This window comes from Polypterus senegalus, chromosome 12, assembly GCF_016835505.1.
Source record: "Polypterus senegalus isolate Bchr_013 chromosome 12, ASM1683550v1, whole genome shotgun sequence".
Taxonomy (NCBI): domain Eukaryota; kingdom Metazoa; phylum Chordata; class Cladistia; order Polypteriformes; family Polypteridae; genus Polypterus; species Polypterus senegalus.
In genome coordinates this window covers 136,618,389-136,631,377 of record NC_053165.1, presented here as the reverse complement: position 1 = coordinate 136,631,377, position 12,989 = coordinate 136,618,389, and the positions used below count along the sequence as shown (strand labels likewise).

Below are 12,989 nucleotides of genomic sequence, written 5' to 3'. Positions count from 1 at the left end.
TAAACATCCAAGACACTGAATATTTTGTATAGTCACTGTAAGAGGATGGGCATGAAAGCCAAGTCACTGCACCTGAGAGCTAGGAAAACAAATCAGTGGGCCACTGTGCCACCCGCCTAAGGAAATGGTTCATAGTAGATGGCACTGAATATGAACAGCACATTGAAGGTTTCCAGCAGTTTTTTGTATAGAATGTACCATCTAAAATTACTGTTTTGTCCTTTGCTTTTAAATGTTTAATTATGAAATAACTGAGCATACTTGGGCAGAAACAAACATTGTCTGCTTTTAAAGAAAAGAACCCAGTTACCAGAAGTGATTACAATCATTTGCCAAAATCGATTTTTTTTTGGCTGATATGAAGTTTGTCGACAGCAGCCAAGGAGAGGGTGTTGTTTTCATAGAAAACACGTAAGCATATCTAAGGGGAAAATGCCAAAGTACAGGATGTGGTCCACTTGCTTTTTTTAACTTGCATGCATTTCAAAAAGTGACTGCAGCATCAACGCAAATCTGCAATTCCTGCTCATTTACAGTATATTAAGAAAGGATTTAATACCTCATACTTCATCAGATCAGGTCAGTAAACCAATTAATGTGTTGTGCATGTTGTAATTTCTAACATAGTATTTGGCAAAACAAATGATGCTCTTTCTATCAATGTTTTGTCCTTTCTTCTGTGGTTTTCAAATCAGAGTTTTACCTCATCTTGAACACCACTGTGATCAAAAGTCTTTAAAAGTAAAGACCATTACAGAAATTAGTTGCTTGTTAAGTAGTATTATATGACTAGCCTGGCAAGAATTAAATCAGTTTAGAGAATTTACTTAAGCGGTGGGACGGTGGTTAGTGCAGCAGCCTCACAGTTCTGATTTCACATGACACTTTGGGTCCCTGTGTGGAGTTTGTGCATTCTCCCTTTGTCCGTATGACATGGTTTAATAGACTTACACATCTCTCTCTATATATATACAGTATATATATGTTGTGGTGAGTGCCTGGGGGTGGTACCCAGCCAGGACACCCAAGAGGACCAGAGGAGGGCTTGTGCCGCCCTGGTTGCTTTGGGAACCACGGGTTGGGAGCTTGGAAGCTCAACCCTGTAGGGGCCCATGGTCACCGCCAGGGGGTGCCCCAATGCCTACAGAGCCCTGGACCTCAGCACTTCCGCCACACCCGGAACTGCAGGGGGGAAAGAAGATCGGGGACACCCGGAGTACTTCCAGGTGTGCAGCCGGCACTTCCGCCACACTGGGGAGTGCCATTGGAAGATTGCCAGGAAGCACCTGGAGCACATCCGGGTAACTATAAAACAACAACAACATTTATTTATATAGCACATTTTCATACAAACAGTAGCTCAAAGTGCTTAAAAGGGGCTGCCTCCCTTCATTCAAGGCTGGAGTCGGGTGAGGAGAGGACTAAACTTGTAGAAGAGAGTGGAGGCGGTCTGTAGAATGAGGCAAAGGGTGTGAGAGGCCTGGACTTTGGGGTAAAGTGGGTTGTGCGGCACTTTATTGGCTTTGTAAATAGAACTGTGAATAAACGTGTGGTGGTGAATTTAACATGTCTGCCTGTCTGTGTCTGGGGCTTGTTCCAGTATATATATACATATATATATATATATATATATATATATATATATATATATATATATATATATATATATATATATATATATATATATATATATATATGGGGGTGTTCCAGTTCCCCAAACACCCACCAAAACAGACACAGGCAGAAGTCCAGCAACACACAGGCTTTACTTTTAAGGGGGAAATGCTTTTCCTTTGATCCCCTCCAATGCACAGTATAAAACACATTATAACGCACATGGCACTTTATCTTCTTACCTTCTTTTCCTCCATTCCTACAAACAAACGTTGTCCGTTCCCTCCCAACTCTGGCTCTTTGAATAGAGTGAGGCGGCTCCTTTTATAGAAGACCTGGAAGTGCTCCAGGTGTCCCATGATCTTCTTCTGGCAGCACTTCCAGAATACCCAATAAAGGTCTCAGCAGTTCTACTTGCACCCCCTGGTGGTGACCAAAGGCCCCGACAGGGCTTAGCTTCCAAGCTTCAAGCCCATGGCACTGTACCAAGCTGGTGGGGCTGCCCTCTGCCATTCAAGGAAAGGTACTGCGCTGTAGTAGCTCTCTTTACAGGTCCTTCTATCACAAAATCATCCATATATAAATATATATGAAGGACATTCAAAAAGTTTCCGCACTTTTATATTTTTGTTTGAAACGTTGAAGGCGAGAGGAGTAATAATTGGGCATTAAAAAGTTAGTAAGAGGTTGGAAAAATTGCATCGCAAACTCAGGTGACTATGTGGAAAGTGATGTAATTTGTTTTTGAAATTCTTCTGGTTGATGCAGGTAAACATTTAAAACTGGCCGCTGACTTGACCGTGTGTTCACCTGCTGTTTTCTCACTTATGCCTGAAGTCTAGTCAATTCTTCTGAGAAGGGAGCAACTGCAAGATGACAACAGCATGATTGCATGATTTCTGAGAGAGCTGAAGAGGCAGCTCCCTTTTTGGTAACTTTGAGATGACAATAAAACTGATCTTTTTTTAAGAAATCTGGATTCACCTTCTCTATTGTGCAAGTCTGTGAGCCGCATATTATTTATGCACTCTGTTTTTGTATTGATTTTGTGTAACCCGACATTTGCGCGATAGACATATGAGCGCCGACAAAATAGCGCCCACAAAAACGCGTCGACAAAATCGTGCAGACAAAATTGCGAAAGTTTCATTAAATATGAATTACTAGTTTAAAGCATATGTAATAATATTTATTTTAGAAGTCAATATTATGAGACACGGCATGCCATCAGCACGGCACGCAGATAGTCCTTAAGATCACGCCATGCATATGTAGGAAGAATTGCAACAAGACGTCTTGATAGTTGAGCGTATTTAGACTTGCTGGCTGCCTGACTGCCGGTAATTCCGCTTTGTATACGACGTGTTACGCCAACCCTCGACTGAGTTCTTTGTTCGCCGCATGCCATCAGCAGTTATAACAGTTATAACCTAGCACATAATGTGTACATAATGCGCATTATTTTCACTTTTGTTTACATCGTTATCACCTGACACTTCTTAGCAATACATCACTGCTGCTTTTACGCTTAATTCCAGACATCTTGGGATTGTAATAAAGCAAGTTAACTCAACATAAACAGAGATACAACCAAAAACACAACACTTGTAAAGGATGCACGCATGTGACTGAGAATGTAAGCAATAATAGTGTGGGTTTTGCATTCTGCCTAGCGGTAGACACGTAAACTAACTTAAGCGCTGTCTCACAATTTGAAGTTACAGTACAATCTTTAATTTTTCACTTATTTAAACAATTTTTAATTTATTGGACATACAGGTTCACATCTTTGAAAATTTTAACCTGCAAGTTTGCTTGTAGGGAACTTACTGTACCTGCACTTCTCACAAAGTTCCCTCCCACATTCTAATTCTAATATACATTCCCAACTTCAATTTTTAAATTCATTCACGTCTACAGAATTTAATAACCAAGTACACACAATCGTTTAAGTAGCTTTCATAACATATTGCTGGCAGTGGTTTTCTTCCACTGCTACCAGTGCTCCTGTAAGTTGCAAGATGGAGTTGTTGCAGATTGAACAGGTTGTTTCAACACATCCCATCGACACCCGATTGGATTGAGATTTAAAGAAGCTGAAGGCCAGGACAACACCTTGAACTCTTCATCATGCTTCTCAGAGCACTCCTGAACAATTTGTACAGTGTGGCCATGTTCATTATCCTGCTGAAAGATACCACCAGGGAATATTGTTGTAATGAAGAGGGGTATGCGGGGCTGTGACAATGTATTTTTAGGTAGTTCAAATCAGCTTAACATGTACATCAGTGCCCAGACACCACCTCAAATATCCCCCCACCAAGCCCCTCTACTGTAGATGGTTTCTGTGGTTCACGTGTTTATACATTTGTTCACATTCTTCCATATTATTTTGCTGGTGAATCACCACTTTGCATGGTCTTTGTTTACTGGTTGCTAGGTGGTTGCTAGAGGCTTCTTCAGAGATTATGAATGCAATAACATCAGGGGTCACAGGGTATAAAGTTCATTTCCTGGAATCACTTAATTGTTTGCGGATACCTCACTGAAAGAAATTCAAATCCAACTTTGTTTGTAGATTTCTGGTTCTCTGAATCTCTTTTTCACTTTCAGAATATTTAACTGCAAGTTAGCATTATGTACTGGCTTTCGTTCCTTTGATTTATTGTCTTCCAGCTTCAGCTTTGGCTTTGTTTTTGATCCCCATTCATCTCTTGGTCCATCCACTTGTCAGTAACTGAGTCAGGATTTGGCACAGTGAATCCTGGGTTTTGATCCTGATTCAATCATTGTTTGTGACAATTATTATTTTAACTCGGTGTCTTAAGTGTACGCATTGGGGGCAGCTTAAAGGCTCAGATAGTGGTAATTTCCCACCAGAACACAAGAGGGCGCTGAGATCTTATCTCTTCCTCTCTCTACAGACCAGAGGCCTCATGTATAATCGGTGAGTACACATAAAAATGTTGTGAATGACCGTTTCCATGGTCAAATCACAATGTATAAAAACTAAACTTGGCGTAAAGCCACACACATTCTCACGGCAGTACAACACATTACATATGAACGTTTTCTGCTCGGTTATGCAAACTGGCGCCACCCTGTTTCTGTGTGGCATCCCTTTCTTTTTTAGATTCACATCCCTGATGTGGCTTTATCAAATACACTGAAATTAACCTCATATCATTTATAAATTTAAGGCATCTTATTGTAATCAACCTGTAACAACATAACGGTCCATGGAATGGCCAAACTATTTCAAATACCATAGCTGCTTTAACATTGTTACTCTCAGTGCATCACTCAGAGTATTTTAACCCATTGTATCTGAGTGTGTGAACAGCTGTCCAGCAGCTGATTGGAAAGCTCTACGGCAGTTTGAGTCAAGAGCACAGAGGATTATTGGGGTACAGCTTCTAGCACATGCTGCATCAGTCATGTGCACAGTCTATTTGAATTTCTTCCATTCAGCAAACGCTACAGAGCCTTTCCTGTAGGGACCTCAAGGTTCAAAAGCAGTTCTCAAAATCTATAAATGCACTCCAATCAGTCCATCAAGTGTTCCTTGTAGAACTGTTTGAACTTCTGAGTACAATTACCTCCCTGCAGACTTGCAGTACAGTTGTAATATTGTACAACCTGAGCCATTTTATGAACCATTTGCACTATCTGCACTATATGTACATGTATATTGTACTTATACTTTCATATTGTATATTTTTCATTGTTTTTATCATATTATTTTTATTATTATTTTTTCATTTTATAGGAAAATGGAAGATTTGCATATCAAATCTCATTGTATCATATTAACAGGTAATGACGACTGGCTTCGAAGTCATTTTGGATTTCCAGATGCTATCTTCATGGAGCTCTTGATATCATTTTTAAGATGAAATGCATTAGTATGTATACTACAATATACAGACAAACTTTGCTGCACATGTCAAAAGACCCAAGTCTCCTTAGCAAGTCCAGTCTGCTCTGGCCCTTCTTGTACAGCACCACTGTGTTGTCAGACCAGTCCAGTTTGTTGTTTATATGGATCTTTCACATCCTTCCCTGGATGGTGACTAGTCTCAGAGGATCAGAGATTACATTTGTTTTTAAAGTAACAGAATACTTATTTTATTGAAGTAAAACTACCTGTGTTATATACTACCAGCAGCTCTGCATGTAAGCCAAGAAGCACACGTACCAGTATGCCGGTCCTTTGCAGGGCTCAGTAGATGAGTGTGCTGTGTACAATCTGGTAGCAAAAATGTATTAATAGATTGTCAGTTTAGTTCTAATCCACCAATTTGCTATAGATATGTCGAAAAAGTGTGCTGAGGTGGCACAGTGGCCAATATTCATACTGGGAATAATCATTTACTCAGGCTGATGATTTAAAAAGAGGTTGGATGTTACTTACTTCACAGCACATGAAGGACTAAATGTTCTTGTCAACTGCCATACATCCTGCACTTCAGAATTTGTCATACACCTGAAGCTAAGCATGTTTGGGCCTGGCCGGTACTTGGATGGGAGACCAACCAGGAAAAGCTTAGGTTGCTGCTGGAAGAGATGTTGGTGAGACAGCAGGGGGCACTTTTCTTGTGTGCAAAATGTGGATCTCAATGCATCACTACAGTGACAGGGACGCTATGCTGCAAAAATGGTGCTTTCCTTTGAATGAGAAAATCAAGGTCCTGACTGCTTGTGGCATCTTTGTAAAGAGTAGGGTGTATCCCAATGCCCAGGCTAAATTGCCCACCGTGGCCTTGTCAATTCTTGACTCCCCCAGTCATTCTCATCTCGAATTGGCTGTCTCTCTCACCACTTCACCACCTAACAGCTAATGTGTGGTGAGTATGCTGGTGCAAAAATGGAGGCTGTCACATCGTCCAGGTAGACGCAACACATTATTGATGGTTTAAGTAGCTCCCCACTCACTGAAAAAAGTGCTACATAAATGTAAGGAGTTTTTTATTAATTATTATTATTATTTATAAAACACAAGTAAATGATCAGAGGCTCCACGCTTGTTTTCAGATTCATGATGACCAATGATGACCTTTAACTTTTTTTGTTTTTGCACAATTTAATGACATCAGAGCGTTTTACCAAAGGAGAACTCCAGAAGTGTACTTGTGCACACCAATGGAGTTTTAAAAGAAATCAGGTTTGTCACATTTTGTGTGTTTATGTAAACGCACTCAATGGCTGTGCTGGGATTTGAACCCAGAACTCCAAAGGTATGCAGACAGCAACACTGTTATCTTAAGTGTGCGCTAATTTGAGCTCATAACTGGTCCTTTACAGGAGTGTGAATTAGAAAATGAATGAATGGATAGTTAAAGAGAAATAAGAAAGATAAAACACAACACATACCTTCTCTAAAACTTCCGCCTGACGTTTGCCCATAAGCTCATTCAACTTTTAGACAAACAGAATGAACGAAATTTTTATTATGTCTACAATGATCTCTTTGTAGTCTTCTGAGAATGTGCCTACCAGGGCCATAGTGAATCAGACTTGGGTGCAAAGTACAAATCTAGTAGATAAATTGCCGGGTACTCACTAATGCTGCCACAGTATTGGATATTACATTGTGAAGGACTGTTACTATGCAGATATCACAAGTAGTGAACATAACTTATTTTTAATTAACTGTTTAATCATTAATGCTAATGTCAATATGATTCATGCATTAAGAATTAAGTTATTAATTTAATTTTATCTAGCGTGATATGCAAATCACAATGGCATATTTGCTTACATTTTGGGTAGCAGAAACCTGGTAAGTTGAGTGACCTGCTTAGGTACAAATGATGGGTAACAGTTCAATGTCCTTGTCACTAGGCTTTATTTTCACCCCAACATATGTAGCTTAAATTTCTATTTACCTACTGTTTCCAGTATCCCTAGCAAGGTCTGATGGTGGTCAAGAAGTTATTTCCAAGGAGACTGAAAGCTGTAATTACTTCTATGAATGAAAGTTTCAGTTTTTGATTTTTAATACATTTTCAGCCCTCATCCTTCTGTTTCCCTCTTCCAATTCACCTCAGTGTGAGTGACGTCACTCTGAGACTGGCATCCCAGCCCGGAGGCTAGAGTGACAGAAGGACAGGGGGAAACAATGTATTTGGGTCATTGTCTGTTCTCACATGCTAGATGGCAGCCACCCTGGGTTGCGGTACTGTTACGGATACCCACCAGACATAATGGGTACTGTAGTTCTTTGGGCCAGCCCTGTTGGGTTCTGTGGGTACTGCCAGGGGGCACTGAAGGGATTAGAGAGCCTTACTTTGTCGGGCTTCAGGCATACCCCCAAGCCACAGTCTCGGGACACAAGAAGTGCTCACAGGTTTTATATAAGAGGAGCAGCCTGCTTCAGTACGGGGAGCCAAAATCAGGAGGATGATGATAAAGCTTTCCTAGAGGAGCAGAGCAGAGACAAAAGGATTGCTGCATGGTTGAACTGTGTTTGGAAGCCTGTGTAAAAGTTTGAGAAAGAATTAAGACCTTTGAAACACACTAAAGCTTGTGTCTGTGCTATTGTGTTGGGTGTTTGAGGTTCTGTAGTGTTGCCTGGTGGTCATACCAAGTGCTCATTTGCTTTAACATTTCCTTTAAGTCCAAACCTGTGTCTGCTCTCTACTGCCTCCTCCACAAAGCTTCTCTCAAAACTCTCCCAATGCTCTTAATTGGCTAACGGACCTTTCCTCCTCTTCCTCTGCATTGTGCTGGCATGCCATCTTTCTATGTATCAAAAATTGCTCTAATAATGCTAATCACTGGCACACACAATTTAAGACGGTGCTCTACCACCTGGAGATATCATCTAATGGGACTAGAGCTAGAATTCCCTATGTCATCTTTGCCCTCTTAAAGTCCTTGGCACTTTCCTCCACATATTCTATGAAACTCTTACAGTTGCAGCTGTCTGGCTTTATGTGGTTGAGTCCATCTCCACTACTCTTTCTCACCCCTTTCCATTTTCCCTCACGCTCTTCTCCTCTTGGACCTTTCTTCATTTTCCTTACTTTCCTTTTCACTCTATCACCAGTGGGTTTTAATGACTGCAACCATTGCTGTGAAGTTGCATTTAGCCTCTCTCTGGAACTCGCCTGCCCTAGTATCTCCTGCAGTCTGGATGTCTGTGATTCTGTGATGCTATGTACCCCCCCATACATATCTTGCAATGGTTCCACAATGGGGCATTGACTGATCATGCTGAAAATAATCCAGGATAAGTGAGAGACAGAGACATAGACAAGATGCTTTATTATTAAAAACCAGGTCAAATATGAAAACATCAAATATTAAAAGCTGAAGTCAAGGGAACACACTAGCAAGTCTATCAAAAATCACAATTCATATATTTGAGTAAATGTGACAAAATTAAAAGGACAACATTCAAAAACTCAACAACTTGTGTGCACGACTCAATGTGTTCCCTTGTTCCTCATCCAGACTGCTCGAAGGGAGCACCAAGGACTTTCGGAATCAGTAACACAAGAACAGTCCCAGTACTTTTCCCCTTCACCTTCTTTCAATCTGCTCCAGGGAAAAAAGACTTCTTTCAAAAAAAATAAAAAAGATTTACCAAAAGATGCCACATTATCCCCACTTGGAAGTGTTCTAGGTAATAATAAAGAGTACATGAACACCCTCAGGCTGATGAGGAGAACAGCGGTGCACCTTCCACACTCTACTGCAAAATGAAGACAACCTCTGACTCTCATCTTCCCCTTTTCATATGTCCTTGGGATCCCTTCCACCAATCCTGATGGACGTCTCACCCAGCTCCTTCCAGATATCAAGCAGGCCTCTATGTAGTTTCCTGTTCTTCCCAGAGAATAGCTAGATGTCCCCACACCAGTTGAGCTGAGTCTAAAGAGAAAACTCTCAGGTTTGCCATTCAATCTACATGTCAGTCCTCACCTATGGTCATGAATTCTGGGTAACAACCACAAGTACAAGTAGCAGAGATAAGGTTTCTTCACAGGGTCACTGGACTGACACTCCATGATAGGGTGAAAAGCTCAATGATCCTGGAGAGCCTCAGAATACAGTTGATGCTCCACCAGGTCAAGAAGAGCCCATTAAAGTGGTTTGGGCATGCTGTAAGAATGCCCCCCTAGGTGGCTCCCCTGGAAGCTGTTTTGGGCATGTCCCACAGGACAGAGAGCCTGTGGCAGACCTAAGACATGCTAGAGGGTGTCATGCATGTGTGCCAGAGGGTCACCATCCTGACTCACCTTGGGTAAGGAGTACCACCACAAGACTAGTCTACTTTTTCCCTCACAGCCTTGAGAAACCACCCCTTAAGTGCAACAAAGCCAAGGAAGCCATGCCTATTCCAGTCCACCCATTATTAAATTAAGCCACTCCCAAAAGGTGGCTTTTCATTTCAGAGTTTACTATGATCACATTGAGACTAAGACTAAAATGTTGTGTCAAATGACAGCTAAAGGGAATTGTCTCTCTCAAGAAGCGCATACAAGCACATCCTTTTTCTTTGTTTTTTCTTTATCTTTAGTTGGAATAAAATGGGGTTTTGCCTGGTTGGCACTGTAAATATTTGGCTTTTGCCCTGCCTCAACATTTGCCCCCCTACAAGAAATTATATCTATTGCCTGGCTTGGGTGACCTCATGTTAAAAATTTCCTCTGAATGGAGACTTTGTGTATGTATCATGATGTTAAAAAAGAACAAAAGGTTAAGCATATGCACAATGTAAATGATAGGGCATCATATTTGGCCTCCAAAGACAATTTCAGTACCTAATAAAGATAAGTAGTGCTTCACCTCACAATGATCCCAAGGTCATCAACGGCAGCACAGAAGGGCCATCTGCTCCACAGATTGCTTAACTTGTTCTTTATTAATTGCAGTAGAACATAAGCATTAATGAAACGGGTTAAATCAACTATTGCTAACAGAGGATTACACTGCCCCCCTTTGACAGGATTATAAATCCTCTCTAGCCTGTTGCTCAGATTATAAAACTGCTTTGCCGATCTCAAATGCTCTAAATAATTCAATTAAATTCAGCATTATTGCTGCCTCCCTGCAACCTTGGACTGGATTAAGCCAGTTTAAAAGAAACTGGATGGATTATATCCAATGTGTGCATATTAAAGCTTATCAATATGTCCTCTTTAACAAAATGGGTGTGGCCACTAGGGGGCATCACACAGCTTCAAACCCGTAACACCCCACCATTTCTGGATTTAAAAGTACTTATTCTTTACTCAATAAGAGTAACTCCTCACAGGTTCTTCACAAACCATAAGTACAATTGTTTTTCTTTTCTTGTCACTCTTCCACTTATTCCACTTCAGGAAAGCTGTCTCCTCCTTTTCCTCTCCAACTCCAACCCCTGGGGTGGTAGAGCAGCTCCTTTTTATCCCAGACCCAGGAGTCCCCCAACTTGTTCAGCCTGATGACAGCACATACCTCGCTATTTGATCCATTGTGACAAGTACTCACAGGTAGTCTTCTTCAGCGTCATCTTTAGAAATCTTAAGGAGGTGATCCTCAGAGAAACCTCTTCCCCATAATCCTCATGGCAGAAAAATAGGCATGTAACACCAAAAGAGTTTCTGCTCCCTGAGGGGTTTCACTATTTTTGCCACATTTCTTTCCCATTTTCCATGATAACAGTCATATTTTACAATACTGCAGGTAGTTGTGTCTTAAGAGGTGCCACAATAATGAAGATTAAAGTGCAGGTTCTACCAACAGCCAGGTAAAATCCTGCTGACTACACCAATTGCACCACACAGGTCGTGGATTTAAAAGTACTTATTTTTTATTTGATAAGAGTACCTTCTCAGGGGATCATCACAAACCACAAGTACAATTCCTTTCCTTTACTTGTCATTCCTTAACTCCTTGACTAGTGAGCTTTGTACTCCTCCTATCCCGAATTTGACCCCTGGGGAAAGTGGATCAGCTTCTTTTCAACCTAGACCTGGGAGCATTTCCAGGTCAGGGAGAACCTCTCCAAGATAGGGGAGCCTGACCCCATCAGCACCCTTTAGCGGCACCCTAGGACCAGGCTGAACAGTGTCAGATGTATACTTGGTCAGACCCTAAACTAAATAAAGCTTGAAAACCCTTCATTAAAAGGTTACACATGGGCAGCAGTAGCTCAGTTGGTAGAACGGGTTGTCCAGCAATCGGAGGGTCGCAGGTTCGATCCTGGCTCCCGGCATGAGAATGCAGCTGTTGTGTCCTTGGGCAAGACACTTAACCTACCTTGCCTGCTGGTGGTGCTTGGAAGGATTGGTGGCGCCAGTGTTCAGCAGCCTCACTTCTGTCAGTGTGCCCCAGGGCAGCTGTGGCTACATAGTAGCTTATCATCACCAGCGTGTGAATGACTGTTGTGTTGTAAAGCGCCTAGGGGGGTTCTTGAACTCTAGTTAGGCGCTATATCAAATACAGGCCATTTACCATTTTTTAGAAGGTCTCAGTAAGACAAGTGCATTACTAGGAAAGGAGGAATCAGCACGTTTGAACAGTCGTGGGGGTCCCCTTTAGAGTGTTGAATATGAGGGGCTCACCCTTAGGGGGAATGGTGCAATCAAAGAGCAGGTGGAGGGTGCCCTTTGGAGTGTTGAATGCAATTTTTTGTATTTTTCATGACAGGTTAAGCAGTTGGGAGCCCCTTGGTGGCCATGGGGCCCTTTGTAGCCGGATTAGTTTGCTTATGCCTTGGGCAGCTCTGGATCTGAATAGTTTCTGAAGGCACTGTAACTGGGCAAAAGAAATGTAGCAGCCCTGGACAGAGAGCTAGTCCATTGCAGGGGGACACTCACATGCATGTGGGCCAATTTAGAATTACCACTTAAACCAGCATTCATGTCTTTGAGGGGCCACTATGTTCCTGAGAGGAAAGTCAACTTCATTCTCGTCTTTCACATTATTATCACTATTAAATGCCTGGTTGATAGCTACAAGTATCATATGTATGTCAAATGGGTGGGGAAATTAAATAATTTCCTTCTTGAATACTAGGAACATAAACTTAGGAAAGGATTCCTGCATTCTACATGCAAGCATTTAGTTTTAATCACGAATGGTCTGGAGGGCTTCATTACATCCAACTCATGAAAAAAAGTCATGCAATTCTCCTTTTTTAAGTGTCTAGCCTGCAGACAATTAGTGATTATAAGTTATGCAGAAGCTACTTTGGCATCGAGTGGCCTTCCAGAAAGTTTGTAAATTTGTGGCTTTTCCGGGGTTTCATTAAATGGCGTCAGTGGAGACATTTGTTGGAAGATTTTTTTTTTTTCTGTAAACAGCATCATCATGTGTCACCAGCAAAGCCAACCCCACACATTCTGCTCTTTGGCTTTGTGGGCTCCATCACATCAGCCTTT

At 41.5% G+C, this 12,989-nt stretch overlaps 1 long non-coding RNA gene across 1 annotated transcript in view; it reads left to right on the top strand.

Annotated features, from left to right (window-relative positions):
- The first annotated feature begins 458 nt into the window (after window positions 1–458).
- The window catches only part of LOC120541695, a 28,709-nt gene continuing 16,178 nt past the window's right edge, over window positions 459–12,989 (top strand). Inside the window, exon 1 of the long non-coding RNA XR_005636062.1 lies at window positions 459–579. This is a non-coding gene — a long non-coding RNA (uncharacterized LOC120541695). The remainder of the gene's footprint in view (window positions 580–12,989) is intronic.